At 41.2% G+C, this 19,868-nt stretch overlaps 1 protein-coding gene across 1 annotated transcript in view; it reads left to right on the top strand.

Annotated features, from left to right (window-relative positions):
* CCNY (cyclin Y) overlaps nt 1-19,868 on the top strand; it is a 304,247-nt gene that overhangs the window by 52,865 nt on the left and 231,514 nt on the right. The gene's annotated exons all lie outside the window — the stretch shown is intronic.

Here is a 19,868-nt window from a genome sequence, read left to right as displayed (position 1 = left end):
CCACTGAAGTTCAGAGTTACTTTCTGAGTTCTGTTAGTTTCTCTAAGGTGACAGTGGTAATAAGTGGCAGAGCTGGGACTGGACAGGTCATCTGATGGCAGCGCACGCGAAAGAGGGGCACGTAAGGTGCAAAGGTGCAGAGGGCAGGAAACCGAAGAGGCTGACACTCCAGGGGGAAGAGAACATCTACAGGGAGTCAGAGATAAAATGGGATTCCTAGGAGCAGTCTCCTTAGAAAGATATCACGGGCAAGCAAAGGTGCTTGGACTTGACCCGGTGCCACTGGGAAACCCACTGGCCCCTGAGCCCTGGAGAGAGTGACATCATGAAACAAGCTGAGCCCTGGAGAGAGTGACATCATGAAACAAGCTATTACGGAGTTTAGCCAGTCCAGCCTCATGGGCTAGTGGCAGATTAGAAGGGCTTGAGAAGGCAGCCAGGCAAATGGACATAGGGGAGATGCAGGGGTGAGTTGATGTGGGCCCAGAGCAGGGTGTGCCAAAGAGAACAAAGAGGAAACATCAAATCTATGGGTCTCCTTAAAGGCAAATTGCCAGGTCTCTGTGCCAGCTTGGATGAGGATGATAAATGAGAGAGGGAGGAGCAGAGTGTTCCAGAATTTCTTGCCCTAGCAGTCCTGAAAATAGTGATGCTTCTGACAACGCAATGAAAATCAGGAAGATACGTGGAGGAGGATTCGTTTTGTTTTACATACATTGAGCTTGAGGCAGCCCGTGGGAATCCTGTAAACAGTTGGACAAATGGAGACGAGTGTGCATGAGAGGTCAAGGCTGGAGACAAAAATCTGAGAATCAGCCATGTGGAGGAAAAAGGATATCCCTCCAAGGCAGTGATAATGCATAGGGTTAGGTGCCAAAATAAGGAAAAGAGACTGCCAAGGGAAAAAGAGTGATAGTTACAGGAAAATCAGGAAAACAGAAGAAATAACTGCACCCACATTAGACAGGTCAGAAGGTGATCATTTGGGCCATGTGAGGAAGTAAGCCCATGGGCTCAGTAGACATGAGGCTGGACGCCACACAGAAAGAAGCAGGTGGGGGAGGAAGAGAGGGGAGTGAGCAGAGATGCTGGAGAATCTACAGACTGATGGGAGGAGAGGGTTAGGCTAGGGCTACCCTGGAAGGGGGAGGGGACGCAGGGCCAAAGGAAGGTTGTCTTGGTTTCATTGTAGAATTAAGTGGCAGCAGTCCAGTCAGCCTCCCCGTTCAGCAGGGAGCCCGATGTGGGACTGGATCCCAGGACTCTGAGATGGCGACCTGAGCCGCAGGCAGCCGCTTAACCATCTGAGCCACCCAGGCGCCACAAAGTGGAGATTTTTCATAAGCTTTATCGCTGTGCCTCCAAGCTGTTTTTTTTTTTTTTTTTAAGATTTTATTTATTCATTTATCTGACAGAGAGAGACACAACGAGAGAGGGAACACAAGCAGGGGGAGTGGGAGAGGGAGAAGCAGGCTTCCCGCGGAGCAGGGAGCCCGATGCAGGGCTCGATCCCTGAGCCGAAGTTTTAACAACTGAGCCCAGCTGCCCCTCCAAGCTGTTTTTTGATTATTTATATCTAGTAGTACAATGTTTTTGAGCATTCAGTTTCAATATATGCATATTTAATTTTGAATTATATATATGTATACTACAATTAGCTAATATCTCAAGGTACATCATTCAATAGGGTGAGTTCACAATTAAAAATAGTTGATATAATTTTATAATTTAAATGTTCTTGATAATTTAGAATTATTTTGGGGTGACTTCCTGTTAGAATTGATTATATTGTCATTGTTTTTACCTTGTACTTGGCTGAGGGTTTGTTTAGCAAAGCTATGTAGCATAATCCATATTAACTAGGTCCTTAGAAACTCCCATTTATACAAACTCATGCTCCTGAGCCCCACACCCCCTTCAGAGCACTACATCCTACAGATGTAGGACTATGTGAGTGTACCAGCATCAGTCTATATATTGAATATCTGTAATGCCTAATTCTCCCCTCCCTCCTCCCCCTGCTACCTTCCTTCCTTGCTATAAAATGAGCATCCATCGATGCTCTAATATTACCTGCCAGTAAATCATCTTACCCTGGAGTGTGTGCCCCTGCCCCTGCCTTGGAGAACACAACTTAGAATGCAAAATGGAGGAAATGGGAGAATCACACTTATCATTACTCCGGGACAGCACTTCCTTTTTCTTTAGTAGGTTTCATGCCTTGGATTGGGAATCAAGAACTTCGGACTTCACTTTCTCTTTACCTCCAACTTGTGTACTGTGCCCTAGGGCAAGCTCCTCTATCTTCCCGGTGCCTCAATCTCCTGATCCACAGAGCACAGATAAAAACATCTTTCATACTTTCCTTAAATGGCTGCACAGGTTCTTCTGGCTGGTGTATGTGAAAGTGTGACAAAAACGAGAAAATGCCAAATGCATGTTTATGATAACCGTCTTTCCAGTTTCATCTCTAGAAAATAGAGATTCCACATGGTACACCATCTTTTTTTCCAATCCTTTACAATGTAGCAAATCCTTTGATCATTAAGGATTTCTTTCTATTATTCCAAGTCACTGAAGTATGATGTATACAGGTAGAATTGCGCCTCTTGTTAGCTAGCAATGCTTACAGATTCCTTTCTGGTGTCTTTGCCCACACAACTGCCACTTCCCTGAGGTCCCTTCTGGCCTACAAAAGCCTTGTTTTTACCGTCAACAAACTCTCAAGCCTGCACTTAACTGCCTGTTTGAGGGGCAAGTGCCTCCGGATGGTTCACCTTAGTATGGATGCTGCCAGGCACACCCAAGGCCCAATCTACACACCACTCAAACAGTTCAGAGCAGAGAAGGACACCACACAACTTGCTTTGCTTAAATTGCCAAGATTAAAGTAAAACAATTTTTTTGTGTGTGGGGCTGGAATAATTTTGAATAACTTTTTTCTGACTGTTAAACAGTCATGGTAGAAAATGTAGAAAAGAGAGATAAACAGAAAAAGAAAATAAAAATGACCTGCCCCTTTGAACATTTTGGTGTAAATGGTCCCATTTTCCCCTTCTGTTAAAAGGGATAAAATCACAGGGCTTAGTAATATTATTTTAAAATATGTAATAGCATACATATTTTATTAAATAGTCTTTTCTGATATGATTTTCTAAAAAGATTTTATTTATTTATTTGAGAGAGAGAGTGCGCACAAGCAGGGGGTTGGGGCAGAGGGGGAGGGAGAGGGAGATGCAGACTCCCCACTGAGCAGGAAGCCTCCAGGACCCCAAGATCGTGACCTGAGCTGAAGGTAGATGTTTAACACCGACTGAGCCACTCAGGTGCCCCTCTGACTCGCTTTTTAATGGTGCATTCTATTCCGCAGGATGGATCATAATTTATTTGACAATAGGCTATTGTTGAACACATGGAGATATTTTGGCAGCAGAGTAGCAGAGCTGGCCAGTGGGCAGGGCTGGGAAGTGAGAGACACAGTGTGTGTTTCCCCTGCGCACACGCTCCAAAGAAGATACTTAGGTGAACCTTTCTCTTGTGTTCTTTTTCACCCATCTCCTTGATGGTAGAACTTAGCCCCATGTTTACCACTGCCATGTATATCCCACACAACTTTATCTGTAAAGGTATCAATGATTACTCCTTTTGGATGAATTCACAGAAATGGAAATTGGAGATTAACTGGTTTATAATATTCCAAGTCTTTTGATGAGTATTGATTGCAAAATTGTCATTTGGAAAGTTTGAACTAATTTATATTTCCTGGAGTAATGTAAAAGGCTCCTTATTTCCTCAGTGTTATTGCCAACACTGGTGTAATGTTTTCTAAACATATTTTTGAGTGGGAATAGTTTTGACTCTTTATATTTACTGAATTAAGTTGTTCTGTGGACATCTTGCCAAAAAAAGTTCTTGGTTTCTAAGCCTCTCTTAGATGGTTGTGAAACTGTTTTAGTTTCTTGTTTGTTTTTAAGGCAATAACTATAGCAATAAGGAATGAAAGCAGAACATACCAAGATAGTGTATTACAATCACAATTGAGTAGTAGGATGTGCTGCTAAAGCATTCTGATAGGCAATGACTGAGGTATTGGTTAGCGGGTGTTTTACATTACAAAGTTACAAAGTTTATCTGGAGATAAACCATGCCAGTTACCTAATTCTTTTTATAACAGATTATGGGGTGACTCCTAGATTTTAGGGAAATAGCTTCTTGATGTTTGAATAGAATTTAATGTCTATATGATGAGCTTCCACCAACCATGATTCTGGCTGCTAACAGTATTTGATACCACAGGTCAAGTTTGCCAAGGCACTCTAGTGTCTCAAAATCTGTTAACAGTAACAAATTAATATCTGGTGTATTGCAGTATTATCTTTTTTGTATTCTCCCACTATGGGCTGATTTGTGTCTTCACCTCCTCCATAACAACTGCCTATGTGCAATTGTTGGCTTCATCAATTGAAAACTGGGTAGCAGATTTGAACTTAGTCCTATATCTAATAATGAAGAAGATATATATGCTACTATATCTACCGAAGAGAGAAAAGATCAGTTTCACTAGATCTAACTTTATTTTTTTTTACATGGAATTTAAGAGGCTCGTATAGAAAAGTAAATGATTCTCTTATTTTTTTTTTTTAAAGATTTTATTTATTTATTTGAGAGAGAGAGAATGAGAGATAGAGAGTACAAGAGGGAAGAGGGTCAGAGGGAGAAGCAGACTTCCCGCTGAGCAGGGAGCCCGATGTGGGACTTGATGCCGGGACTCCGGGATCATGACCTAAGCTGAAGGCAGTCACTTAACCAACTGAGCCACCCAGACGCCCCAATGATTCTCTTATTTTCGAAGCGTTGGATAGATGCTTTATCTACTATACTGTAAAATAAAATGTGGAAGAAGCTGAACCACAATGTAATTTTCTTGCAGTTCTGACTGTATTTTTCCCTTTGGTAATAACAGAAAGCATGGATTTGCTTTTGTTTTTAGTTTTCTTCAGGCATCTGTTGATATATGGGTCACTCGACAGCAGCAATGTAGTAATGCAAGTGCTGGAATAATAATGACAACCCAGGAAATTCCCATTTAACTAGAGAGATTGGGCAGTGCTGTTTTTGAATTTATTGAATATTTTGGCTAGTCAGTTATTGAAGTAGGTGTTTGCCAAATATTTACCTGCCTGCCTCGCCTATCCCACTCTGTTAGGTTGGAGGGCAGTGTAGAGGGAGCGTGGTGGAAAAAAATAGAAGAAATGATCCCTCCATTCAGGAGCTGACAAACCAGTTAAGTAGACATCTTTACATATATGAAACTGGGAATACTACCGAACAGCGCCCAGTTGCTAAGTATGAAGCAGAAGATGAATATAACTATAGGAATTTGGGTTGGAGGGAAGGGCAATGAAGCACTGGAGCAGTGAGGAAAGTTTCATGGAGGAGGTGCCCTGGGCCTGGTAACACAGGCGGCATTTATGCAGGAAGTGAGGAGGACGAGGGGTTCCGTGGAAGTGAACTGACTGGAGGAGATTATGAGTGGGCTTAAGGTGGGGCTTGCTGAGATAACCAAATGAAGAGAAAAGGAAGCAGAGTAGGAAAGGGTAGTGGCTGGAAAAACTCCCAAGTTATGGTAAAAGATCATCCTGAGGAGTCTAAGGCACTGTGTTCAAAGATAGGACAAATTTGCCTTGGGACTGTTGGGTTTGAATTCTGGGGCTGTGGGCTGGGTGGTCTAGTCCCGGAACACAGCACTGAAAGGAATCCAGGGGGCAGGTAAGTCTTTAGGGAATCTGGCTGCATTAAAGTTTCAGGCCATGGATAAATGCATAGCTTATGGGGTACAAGGTCAGTTCTAGGGCAGTTCTGTCCAATGGAAATAGAGTAGGGGCGCTTGGGTGGCTCAGTCATTGAGTGTCTGCCTTTGGCTCAGGTCATGATCCCAGGGTCCTGGGATCGAGCCCTGCATCGGGCTCCCTGCCCCGCGGGAAGCCTGCTTCTCCCTCTCCCACTCCCTCTGCTTGTGTTCCTTCTCTCGCTGTGTCTCTCTCTGTCAAATAAAAAAATAAAATCTTTAAAAATAAATAAATAAAATAAAAAAAATAAAATAAAATCTTTAAAAAAATAAAAAAATAAAAGTATATATCACATAATTTAAAATTTTCTGGTAGCCACATTTTAAAAAAGTAAAAAGAAACAGGTGACATTGTTATATTTTATTTAACCCCAGATACCCCAAATATTATCATTTCAACAGGTAATTAAGATAAAAAAGTATTTGTCAAATATTTTACAATTTTTTGTTCCTAACTCTTTGAAATTCAGTGTGTATTTTATAACTGTAGCATATCTCAGTTGGACTGATCACACTGCAAGTACTAATAGCCACATGTGGCTAGTGGCTACAACATTGAACAATATAGTTCTAGGGTTGAGTGCCAAGGATGCCAGTAAGAGTTAGAACTAGTGTGAGCATTATGCTGGAAAACTGGGGAAATCAAACTATATTTTGGATTCAGTCAGAGCTTGTTATGAAGGAAAGGGGAGGAGAGAGAAAGGTAGAATTTAATGGAAAAATATATTTTTTAAGATTTTATTTATTTATTTGACAGAGAGAGACAGCGAGAGAGGGAGCACAAGTGGGGGGAGCGGGAGAGGGAGAAGCAGGCTTCCCGCGGAGCAGGGAGTCCAATGCGGGGCTCGGTCCCAGGAGCCCGGGATCATGACCTGAGCCGAAGGCAGACAGACACTCAATGACTGAGCCACCCGGGTGCCCCATAATAGAACAAATGTTTTAACTAGAGGGTACCAGAAGTTCTCAAGGCTGATACTCAAGTCAAAGGGCTCCGTTCCAAGCTCTCCGAAATAATGATAGTCATGCAGAGAACCAGAGATGGATATCACAGACAGGCCTGGGCTCATGGGAGGGCCATCAAGAGGGGACAGGAGCGGTTCAGAGGACAAGGGTGAAGAAACGACCCTCTCTGCAAGAAGGGTCTGCACTAGGGTGTGAAGGGGAGAAAATTAAGATGGTTTGGGTAGGTGGTAGAAGAGAAGACGATGACTGAGACTAGAGTTTCTCTGGAAGGCATAGGTGAGGTAAGGATGTAGACTTGGGAGGCAGACTGGACCTAACCATGAGGTAGGACCTCACTATGTAGGAGGACCTCACCATGTGGGAAAACTCAACTATGTAAGAGGTCTACACCACTGCAGGGATCCTGCCATGAGGTAGGACCCACCATATGGGAAGACCTGACAAAGTGGGAGCACCCCACACAAAACAGGACCTTCTCATGAACGAGGACCCCACCATGAAATAGGACCTCACCACACGGAAGGAATCTACCATAAGACAAGAGTTCACCATATGGGAGAACACAGAAACTCTCCATGTGGGAGGAACCATGAAATAAAAAGACAACTCATAGAATGGGAGAAAATACTTGCAAATGATATATCTCATAAATGACTTGTTTCCAGAATATGTAAAGAACTCTTATAACTCAATAACATAAAGATAAATAACTCAGTTTTAAAAGTAGGCAAAGGATATGAATCGACGTCTCTCAAAAATAGATACACAAATAAGCACATGAAAAGATACTGAACATCATGCAAATCAAAATCACAGTAAGATGCCACTTCATACCCACTGTATGGCTAGAGTGAAAAACAGGGAATAACAAATTTTGAGAACAATGTGGAGAAACTGGTGAGAAGAACTAGTGAGAACTGTAAAATGGTGCAGCCATATTGGAAAACAGTTTTGCCATTCCTTGAAATGTTAAACATGGAGATACTATATGACCCAGCAATTCCACTGTTAGGTATCTACCCCAAGAGAAATAAGAACATATGTCCATACTTGTATGGACATATAATTCTCACAGCAGAATAATCAAAAAGTGAAAACAACGCAAATGTCTATCAATTAATGAACAGATAAACAAGGGTATATCCACACAATGGAATATTATGTGGTGACCAGAAGGAACGAAGTATTGATAAATTATACACCGTTGATGAACCTCAATACATTATGCTAAATGAAAGAAGCCAGTTGCAACAGACCACATATTACATGATGATTTATATGACATGTCTAGAATAGACAAATCCATAGACACATAAAGTAGATTAATGTTTGCTTAGGCCTGGAAGGGGCTGGGGGAAAGCAGGAATGGTGAATGATGGCTAATGCATGCAAGGGTTACTTTGGGGATGTGTAAAGGTTCTAAAATTAGATTATGGTGATGGTTGCACAAGTCTGTAAATATATGAAAAACCATTAGACTGTACACTTTAAACAGCTGAACTTTATGGTTTGTAAATTATATCTCAATAAGGTGGTTAAAAAAAGTGAATCAAGCTTCAGGGTCCTGTGGGATAATATCAAGTAGTTTCATATATGTGAAACCCAAAAAGGGGGAGGTGGGTAACAGAAGAAGTAATGGCTAAAAAACGTCTCAGATTTAATGAACACTGTAAACCACAGACCAGGAATCCCAAAGAATCCCAAGCAGAATAAACACACATATTCACATCACAAACTGAGGTATATCATAGTCAAACTGCCGAAAAAAAGTGATTAAGAGAAACATCTTAAAAGCAGCCAGAGAAAGAAACACAGAAAGGGAAAGAAAGAAAGAAAGAAAGAACGAAAGAAAGAAAGGAAGGAAGGAAGGAAGGAAGGAAGGAAGGAAAGAAGGAAACACATTATACACAGAGGAATGTAGATAAAAATTACAGCAAACTTCTCATCAGAAATATGTAAGAAAAAAATGAAATAACTATAAAATGCTAAAAGAATAAAAAGTCAATTTAGAATTCTATATTCAGTAAACATGTTCTTCAAAACAAAAGCAAACTTTTAGATAAAATGGAGAGACTTGGTCACCTATGGATTTGCACTGTAAGAAATGTTAAAGGAAGTTCTTCAGGCAAAAGGAAAACACTATCTAATGGAGAACTTGGACTTAACACAAAGGAACAAAGAGCACCAGAATTGGTCAATATGTAGATAAGTATGAAATATTTTTTTTATTAATTTCTTTAAATGGTAACTGAGCAAAGAAAAAAGCAAAAAAAGCACAATTAGTTGTGATGTTCATTAATAGATGTGGAAATAAAATGTATGACGAGGGCTCAAAGGAGAAGAGGGGAAAAAAGCAAGCATAATGTTGCAAGAGGCTTACATATCTTATACAAGATATGGTATAATATTATTTCAATGTAGACTGAATAAGTGAAACAACAATATTGTAAATCTTAGAGGAACCATTAATAATTAGGATGAAGAGAAATAGCTTATAAACTAATAGTGGAAAAAAAATGGACTTCTAAAAAACAACCCAAAAGAAGGTTAGGAAAAGAAACAGGAACAATGCAGATTTGGAAATTCATAAAAAAGACAGAAAAATCCTGAAGTATGCACCCAAAACAGAGCTTCAAAATATATACAGGAAAAACTGATAGAAGTGCAAATGGAAACAGACAAATGCATAGCTGGAGACTTCAGCTGCCCTGTCTTAGTATTTGTCTCCTGATCTTATGGCCATGGATGAGATGTCCTCCAGTGTGGATGCCATTCTGTTCATGCGCATGGATACTACTTCACAATCATTGCTTATTTTAGCTGGCAATGGTTTTAGACAAAGACGAGCAGAGGAAGAAAAGCATTTTGAGGTAAAAGGATTCAGCGAGGAAATGCATTATGGCTTTTGGAAAAGATACGGATTTAAAGTAAAAACAAAAAAATAACAGAGGAAAAACAAAATGAACTAAGTTTTGATTTTAATGGTTATCATTGTTAGCACCGCCTATTTGTGGATATCTCTAAACACATCCCTTTGCATGTATATTCATAGGGAAATATCATTTTTCATGATATTTCATGAAATATCTATATTCATAGATTCCGTTGTATGTAGCAGAATTTAACTAGTTATTGCTTCAAGGGCATTTAGGTTGCATTCAGTTTTTCACTATTATAAATTAAATGGAAATAATTGGCATATTTTGCCCAAATAACTTAACATCTATGAGTGTTAATATTCCTTTCAAATATTTTTTGATCAGTTCTACAGATTTGTAAGTGGAGAAAACTGTTAACAAGAGTGAAAGTGTTTTTTATTCCCTGAGAAGGAAAGCCTGTCCACTGCATTCACAATATTAGCATGTGCATCTTAAGATTATGGGAGATGGGGAACCTCAATCTTGTTCCCCTCCTCTGTTTTGCACTTACATACAGAAGTGCCCAAAGAAAGTTGTGACCAATACATTCCGGGAGCAGGTTGAGGTTGTGGGGGTCCTATGTCCGAGTCTTCTCTGCACTGATTATATTGTTTTTCACATGATCCGCTGTCACTTAGGTGTGCCCCCATCCCCATGTTTTCCTCTGAGTACCCCCAGGCCCTCTCCACAGTGGCTTCTGGCTGCGCCCCTCCTAAGAGTGGATCTTGTTTTTTCTTTAGCTTCTCAGAGTTTTATGAATGAAGATACAGCCTTGTTCTACCACTCCTTTTGTGCCTTTAGAAGTGGTCCTTCTGGCTAATCAGATATACTAACTGGTACTGTGCTGTTAGAGAACAGTAACATTTTAATGTGTGACTATTCCAAATACCACTTATCAAAGGCAAAATCAGATTTTAAGGCCTTATTACCAAGGAAGGCCAGCTGGGAATTTCAAGCTTCCTCTTAGGCAGTGAGGGCATTATCATCAAGCAAAGGGGGCCTGTGCATCTTCAGGGCACACTACTGAGGGAGGTGCCTGCTATGAACAGCTTCTCTCCAGCCCAGTATCATAGCAAGAGTTCTTCAGAAGTTATGGAACTGATCTCATTTTCAAACAGAAGACCCCAATCCTTGGGGCTGATGATAAAATGTATAGATGTGGAGCTGGGATAAAGGCAGAATGTACAGATTTTCACTTCTTTCTTTGTATCACTCATTGTTTTTCTTGGCATTTACCATACAGTGACTGTTTGACATTCATTAAAACTTAGCATCATATACAGTGCCAAGGTAAGGTCCCCAGGAAATGCAGAAGGATAATAGCTAAGCAAGAGGAAGCAATTTCTAGGAGGTTTCTAATAGTCACGTAGTCATTTTGTAGGCTCTTGAAGGTCTTGGGGTAAGGTGATATTATCATGAGGAAACATTGCAGGTTATATCAACTGTAAGTTCACCTGCTGGACAGAAGGAAAAGTAGAAATAACAGGATACACTGAACAAATTTAGAACTTGGAAAAACAACATGCTGAAGAATTGTCAGGGCTGGATTTAGAATACAGCTTTAACTGTATGCAGCTTCCTTTTGTTAGGTGTGCAAAACTGTTGTGGTCCATCACAGGGAAACTAAGATTGAGAAAATTACTGCTTCTTGGGATTTACCCGACAGTGCCTTGATGCCTGTCAGGTGTTGCTGTTCTCAGAAGTGGAAGGTCTGTTAGGCATTACTGTTCATAGTACTGGGGCTACAAAAAATAAGACAAGTTCTGCTTTCCACTTCAGAGTTTACTTGGAGAAATGTGGGTAAAAAACAATACATATTAATAAATTCTGTGATATAGGTGCGTTTAAAATGTTGTTAGAGGCAATGGAAACTCATCCAATTACAGATCATAGAATGGCCAGAAGTTCCTTTCTGAGCTTGTTGTTTCAGTAACGAAACAATTATTTGTGCAAAATGGTATGAACTCTCTAAAATATTATATGGCAACACTTATCAAGAGATTTTAAGATGTTCCTGTCTGGTCAAAATGACTGAGACTAATTCCTTTTATGGAAATAAGCAGATGCAAAAAAAAGATCAATATGTAAAAATGTACACCTCAGAATGTTTTTTTTATTATACTGAAAAGAAACAAATGAAATGTCCAATAATTGTGGAATGTTAATTATGACACTTCTACAGGATATATTTTGCAGTTGTATTTTTTTAAAAGATTTATTTATTTATTTTAGAGAGAGAGAGTGCGTGAGTGGGGGGGGGGGAGTGGCAGAGGGAGAGAGAATCTCAAGCAGACTCCACACTGAATGTGGAGCCTGATGCGGGCCTTGATCCCAGGACACTTGAGATCATGACCTGAACCAAAACCGAGTCGGATGTTTAACTGTGCCACCCAGGAACCCCCAGTTGTGATAGTTTTTAAAAAATGTTCACTGGTTTGGGAAAGTACTTCAGACAGTAGGAAAAAAATGGAGGCTATCAAATTTTATATATAGTAATGATCACATTATTGTAAAAGAAAAAAATATGGGAAATGATTGGTCAAAGGAAATCCTGTCCCTTTCAATAAAGGGAAAAATATTAACAAAATATCGAATGAGGGCTAATATGAAGGAAATGTCACTACTTCTGACTTTAGAATAAATTCAGTGTTTTCTGTGCCTTGCACATCAACTCAACAATGTTCTCAAAGGCTCTTTTAGCTTTTAAGCTCTTAGTAGATTTTTTTCTCATTTAATTTAAGAAAAAAAAAATCTGTTACAGGCCTGCTTATTTGCAACTGGGCAGACTTCCAGGCTCGCTCACATATATGCATTTCTAGAGTGATGTGGGAAAACTGGAACCAGGATGACTGTTTAAAAGCCTTCTTATAGAAGTTAATCTTAAGAAGTGTTTTCAAATTAACAATCTTTGTCTTTTGAAAACAAGTATTACTTTTTCCTTTTAAACAGTTTTTGGTGGGAAGCTAAACTAGATAATGAATTGTTATTTTCTTTCAGATGCTATGAAAAGTATAAGGATGTGTACCTCCTAATGGAAAGAATCAGTAACATTTGTGCAGTGAATAACTGGCCAATTTAGACAGGCTTTTGCAGCCTTGACTACTGCCATTTTGGACTGTACAGTTCCTGCTGTGGGAGCCTGTCCTGTGTACTGTAGGATGTTCAGCAGCATCTCCAGCTCCTACCCACTAGATACAGGAGCGTTCCCTCCCCAGTGCTGGCAATAAAAAACATCTCCAGACATGGGGCAATCTGCCCCTTCACTGACTTGGACAAACTGGCAAAATTTGTCACCTGAATGAATGTGGCTTTTGGGTACATATGCATTGCATGCATGCACATACACACACATACTGCATATTACCTTTTTTTCTTCTGGAATTGGGTGCTTTCAGATTAAAAAAAAAACATGAAGCATGGCAACCTAAGCTCTGGGATTCCAACTTCTCTTTTTGAAGTAAACAAGTTAATGAATGATACTTTCTAATATGTTTCTTTCTAATAGTCAGAGCAAGGCTCTGAAAAGCACAACTCCATTTCATAAGGGCTGTTTTCCTGGTTAATTAATTCATAAGAAGGCATATAAAAGGTAATAAACATTTTACTGCTTATAGATCTCTATGAATCTCAAAAACTTCACAATGCAAGACATATTTCCTCAGATATTTCAACATATAATAAAAGGGAATTATCAGTGAAGACTTTGTATAGTCATCACCAACCCCTTCCCCTGCCCCTGTTCAGTCTGTTCGTCTCCTGCTGAGAATAAAGAATGGACAGACACGACCAGGATTAAAAAGGGAGGGAGCATGTTTAGGTACTTGCCACAACTCTTACTCAGGTAACAAATAGTCCCTGAGCTCATCCTACATGCCAGGCACTGTGGCAAAGGGCCACAAAGAACAATCAGGGAAGCAAACAGTGGTGCCCTTTCGGAGTTAGAGTTTAGTAGGCAAAATAAAACAAATTAATTCATAAAAACAAGTAGGAAGAGATGAGTGGTTTTGATAAAATCTGTGAGTTTATGATTTCCAGCAGAGGGACTAAGAAAAAACAGTGCTTGTGCTGGGCCTTGAAGGCTGAGGATAAAAAACGTGGACCTGGGCAGTGGAGGAGGAAGGGTGTTTAGGGGATGGGGTCACACAAGTAAAGCTAGACGGGAATGGCATGGCAGGCCGTATGGTGCATTCTGAGCAGTTCTGATCAGCTGGAGAAAAGGTGGGCTTGAATGTCAGGCAGAGTGGAAATTTTATCCTACAGGCAGTGAGAGGCTATTGACAAATCTTAAGCAGGGGAGTGACAGGATTGCCTGCTTCAGTAGGATCTACGTGGCTGCTCCTGGGGACCCCAGAGCTATTTGAATGTTGAATTATAGCTGTAGAGTGTTTGGAGTACCTTGGAGGTTAAAAATGCGAGGTAGAGGCAATAAATTAACGCAATTCATCAACTATCCTTATTTCACTTTTAAAATGCTGCTGGGGGGCGCCTGGGTGGCTCAGTTGGTTAAGCGACTGCCTTCGGCTCGGGTCATGATCCTGGAGTCCCGGGATCGAGTCCCACATCGGACTCCCTGCTCGGCAGGGAGTCTGCTTCTCCCTCTGACCCTCTTCCCTCTCGTGCTCTCTCTCTTTCTCTCTCAAATAAATAAAATAAAATAAAATAAAATAAATAAAATAAAATGCTGCTGGGTTTTGTCATGTTGGGAACAGGGTCTGAACTGAGGTCAGTTAACTAACATAAAGGTAAGTGAAAGTGCCTGGCTCACGGGAGACATTCAATAAATCCCCCACCAATGCCGCCAATGCCAACCATTTTAGACTGGAAAGACTTTTTGCCTGTGTTCAGAAGAATGCAAGGTGGCAGAAACCAACTTTCTACCCTTTTTCCAAATAGTCAATGGAGGAGTCATGAAGAGAGGTCCAGAAAACAAAACAAAACAAAACAATACAAAACATCTTTTTGACAGGAAAGAATCAATGTCCTGGGTCAGGTAGATATTCAGCATAAATACCACGGTGTGTTCATAGAGTTTCCTGCTCACAGGAACCTTTGGTTCCAGTTCTGGGAATATTGAAGGAGTGCTATATTAAAATAATTCACCAGGCATTTACTTTTCTTTTTTTTTTAAAGATTTTATTTATTTATTTGACAGAGAGAGACACAGCGAGAGAGGGAACACAAGCAGGGGGAGTGGGAGAGGGAGAAGCAGGCTTCCCGCGGAGCAGGGAGCCTGATGCGGGGCTCGATCCCAGGACCCTGGGATCATGACCTGAGCCGAAGGCAGACGCTCAACGACTGAGCCACCCAGGCGCCCCAGGCATTTACTTCTTTTAATTTCCATGGGGACTAATCTGTCTTTTGGAGAAACCACTTCTTTTTGCCACAAAATCCAATCTTGACTCCAGAACCTGCCTACTGCATTTTCCCATTCCAGCCTGGATTTTGCTATGGGGAGCCAAGTATATAAGATGACTGCACAGTACTAGGTCAGAGACCCCATTATCTCAGGGCCAATCAGTGAAAGCTGCTGACACAGAGACATAAGACTCTACCAAAGGATAACATAAAATCCTTGCCAAATCAGGATCGGATTTGGCTGCATATTACTTGGTAATTCAAAATAACAGTGGCTTATACAACGTAGTTTATTTCTTTCATGTAAAACAAGCATACAAGGACATGGCTGTAGATGGCTTTCAACTTCAAGGTCAGCTGGTATTCCAAAGTGCACACTAGAATTCCAGCCATCATGTCCACATTCCAAGAAGCAGAGAAGAGGAAACACCTTCAGAGGGCTTTCCTGTAAGACTCCACTCACATATCATTGGCTAAACTTAAGTCACATGGCCAGCTGTCACCTCCGAGGCAGGCGTACTGCTGGTCCCCACAAAATGGAGGGCTCCATTAAAAGGAAGATGGGAGGACTGACACCGGGTAGAGAAGTAACAGCCTCTCCCAGTCTGACCCTGTGAGATGCTGGGATTTGCCTTATCAAAAGCACATCCTAGTTCTCAGAGACTGCACATACCTCTACCATTTCTATTGTTGGTGAGCATGGAGGGATAAAGCAGATAAGTTTGGAAAGGGCAAGAGAGAGATTAGACTTCTTAAGGCTGGTTAGCCTGGGGACGGGTGGTGAATTCTCAGTCGCATGGTAGATAAATCAGCTTCTATGTGGACCTTCGCCCAGAACCCAGAGACTATGGCTATCCCTGGCTTCAGTATTTGTTCCATAAACAAAACTTTTACTCATGGATAGGAAATACATGACACCAGTGCCACCTTCTCCACTTCCTCTTTCCTTATGGCGGCATTCAATTTCTCTGTTGGGCTGGAATATGACCTCAGAATCCTTCTCAACACATTGTTTCTGGCAGTTACTCTAGTTCAAGGGACTTGGCATCAGTGTTTAAATCCACTAGCCATCATCTTTAATTGCTTGTGGGAATTTTCATTCAGACAATCTCTGGATATAATTGTTTACTTCATAGGAGTAAATCTCCCTGGAATTTTAGATGTATCCATAGGCAAGAAAGGTTTTTAATTATAGGTAGCAGTCTTGGTGGTCTTCAGATTTTACCACTAAGTGACTACAATCATTCACATTGCTGGACATATTCTACACCTGATCTTTTGACTGTTTAGCTTACCAGATGATGAGCTTCTCAGGGGTGAGAACTAAATCTTATCCATTCTTGTATCCCTAAGGTGCCTGGCTCAGCACACTTTTAAGAAATGTTTTCTCAATAAATGAAGGTCAAGTGGCTATCAAAGTAAATACTTCCCCAATAGCTGGTCACATTTTGGACTGCCTAGCTTCAAGTACTAGATGGAGGCCTTATTTGGAGGGGAGGTCATTGGAAAATAAAATGGTGACAGGAAGAGTGTTGGTGGTACAACAAAGGGTCTTGGTTTTTCCATTACTGCTTACAAATGTTGACTAACACAGGAAACTGGTTACCAGTGATAAGAAAAGGGCAGATATACTCTGGGAAGGTTTTTCCCCCCCAGACTCTATCCATTTTCCTTCTTTTGACCAAAAGTCCAGGCCCTGCATTAACTTGGCTCAGTGTTTTCTGTACTCTAGGGGGTGATTCATATTTCATGGATATAAATGTGACTGAAGTAAGACTATAATTATGATCTACCTGATTCAATTAAGGTAGCTTATACTCAATAGTTTGTTTTTTATAAGTAGATCTTAAAGGTTAATACTAATATCAATCATATGTGTTAAATATTGTGGGTCCACTGAAAAATGTTGTTAAAAAAAAGCTACTACTGCTAAAAAAAATTTGAAAATATTCACCTCTTCACAATGACCAAAAAATTTTTTAAAGATTTTTTTAATTTATTTATATGCCAGAGAGAGAACACAAGCAGGTGGAGTGGCAGAGGGAGAAGCGATGCAGGACTTGATTCCAGGACCCTGGGATCATGACCTGAGCTGAAGGCAGATGCTTAACCGACTGAGCCACCCAGGCGTTCCACAATGACCAAAATCTTAAACAGTAATTACAGAGAAAGGTGAAGGAAAAAAAATACCCAAATGATTCTTTCTACGTAAAGAGTAGGGTGGGTTATGAGTATATCCAGGTTGATGTTCTCTCAAAAGGCTGAAGGATTTGAGGACGGGGGCCTTGGGCTGCAGTGCTCACCTTCTCTCTCTCCCTCTGGCCCCAATCCTGGGCTAGATTTACTCTATTTATGAAGTGTCCTTGCATTTAGATTCCCAAGTGATGCAATGTCAAAGACATTGTGGCTAAATGCACATTTCTGCATATGCTTCTCTTCAACCCTCTTGCCTGTCTACTTACTCTGGTCCGAAGGGTGGGGCCCAAAGAAATAAGGATCCCCTCTCTTCTTGAAGTCCAGAACTAGTCCTAAGCAGTCACTGCCAGCTTCCTTCAAAAAGAGAATAGAAAAAAGGAGAGAAGAAACACTAGACTCTTTCCCACTCAAAACTTTTGCAGATTTCTTCTCTCATTATTCTAATCTGCTTCTTTGTTCCCTTCTTGTTCAGTGATATCTGGAGGTGTTTGGGTGATACAGCTGGGAGCGGACCTCATGGACTTAGCAGTCAGAACCAAGGTTAATATCTCCACTTAGGCCTTTTCTCAGTAGTGATCTTAGGTTTAATCATCAGAATTAAAGTGTCTTTATCTGTAAAATGTGGGAAACAGCATAGGCTTAGATGTAAAAAATACTTAGTACAGGGCATGGCTTCCAGCAAGTGTTTAATAAATAACACATTTCATTTTCATCTTGGCATCACTTTGCTTCTGCAACCTCTCCTAAAGTGTCACTGCGTTTCAAGAAGCGGGTGTCTTTGCCTGAAGAGTTTGAAGTGCGTGCATGTGTGTGTGTGTGTGTGTGTGTGTTGGTGGTGGGGCGTGAAGACTGGCAGGGGGGCGTGGCACTCAGGAAAGTCACTGAGGAGGCTTTAGCACTAGTCCTGGCCCTGTGGACCAAAAGTCACATGGCAGGAATGTCTAAGAGGGGATGAGGAAGGTGTGGGACAGAAAAGCTCCTGCAGACCAATGGCTGTCCATCCTTTGGCAAGAGGCCGTGGCTACCCTGAACCCCAGTCTTGTCTTCCCTCACCTCCAGACGTTCTTTTCAGTTAACACTGCCCGATGACCCGCCAGCACACAAAGCTTGCAGACAGCTATTCTGCCTCTCCTCTTAAACCCTTCAAAGCATATCACTGATATAAATATTTAATTCTACAATGAAAATTATTTTATATACCTAAGTGGATATGCCATACACCTATGGTTCAGTATTTGGATGCTTATAGTATCCCAACTACAAAACAGCAATCAGAACAGACAAGATGATAACCCCTGTCCCAATTTTCATCCATCTTACACACACACTGTAGCCCCGAAAACGTGAATATACACATTCACTGATTTGCAGTTATGTCCCATTCAAACTTCCTGGGAAGCAAGAAAGTCAGAACTGCTTTAATAAATGAGGATTATTTTGTCTTGTTGCTATTTACCCACCTTTTCAGGGCTGCAATTCTTTGGAACTTCCCTTTTACATTTCCTTTCTCATCTTGTCAACATCAGCACTTTGCTGCCATTTGTTTTCCAAGGACATGTGCCACTTACTGCAACAAATGGCATTAATCCAGTTCAGAGCATGAGGCTTTTTTGATTATTGACTAATAAATGTACTCATGTTTATGAGTGCAAGACAGACAGCACAGGTTGTAAAAAAGGATAGGTATCAAGAATTAAACGAAATAAGTGTTTATAAAGCCTCAGCAAGATGTCCACACGTTGCTGATGCTATGTAAGTGTTAAGTTTCCTTACTTCTTTTCTTCCCTTTTAGTATTTGCATCTGTCACTAACTAGTACTGGGACCTCGGGCAAATCAAGGCACTTCATCCTTCTCGACTTCAGTTTCCTCAGATATAAAATAAATAGGGTTGCACCATATTTTTTGTGTTCAAAGCCATTTTTTCCCTGAGTCTTCTCACGACTCCTTCACTGACTATTTGGAAAAAGAGTGGGAAGGTTATTTCTGCCACGTTAGGCAAGAAGGTCTTTCTGGGGTGCCGGGAGGGAATGGAACCCACGATTTACTGAACATCTCTCGTGAGCCAGGCACTTTCACATACCTTTATCTTAGCTAACATGCTTTAGATCAGGCTGATCTCAGCAAGACAAAACCCCACAGCACTGAAAAGTAAAGGATTGCTGATGTTTAGTTATCTGTCTCTACTTCACATTAATTTCCTAGAAACTCAAAAAACACTGCAGCTAATTCCACATTAATGTAGCCCAGGGGTCCCCCAGATTTATCTCACGGCTTAAAGGTCACCATCAAGTCCTGGAAAAACTCAAAACAGAAGCGAGAAGTCCCAAATCAAGGCCCAGTTTCCTTTTAAATACTTTCAAAATAAAAGAATCCCCTCTCCCCGCGGTGTGGGAGAAACACAGCCTCCGCGCACCCCAGGGAGGCGGCCGCATCCCCACCCTTTCTCCACCGTGTGCCCCCAGCCCTCCCTCAGGCTACTCGGCTGCGCTCCCGCCCCCTCCGCCCTCTCCGCGGTCCCCGGGGGACCGCGCCGGCCCCAGGGCGGGGTAGGTCCGCCACACACACCTCTCGTCCCAGCGTTAGGCCC

The sequence above is a fragment of the Callorhinus ursinus genome, unplaced genomic scaffold, assembly GCF_003265705.2.
Source record: "Callorhinus ursinus isolate GAN/ISIS: 27379988/994484 unplaced genomic scaffold, GSC_fseal_2.0 scaffold62, whole genome shotgun sequence".
Taxonomy (NCBI): domain Eukaryota; kingdom Metazoa; phylum Chordata; class Mammalia; order Carnivora; family Otariidae; genus Callorhinus; species Callorhinus ursinus.
The sequence above is the reverse complement of the archived record's forward strand: the minus strand, read 5'-3'. Positions and strand labels throughout refer to the sequence as shown.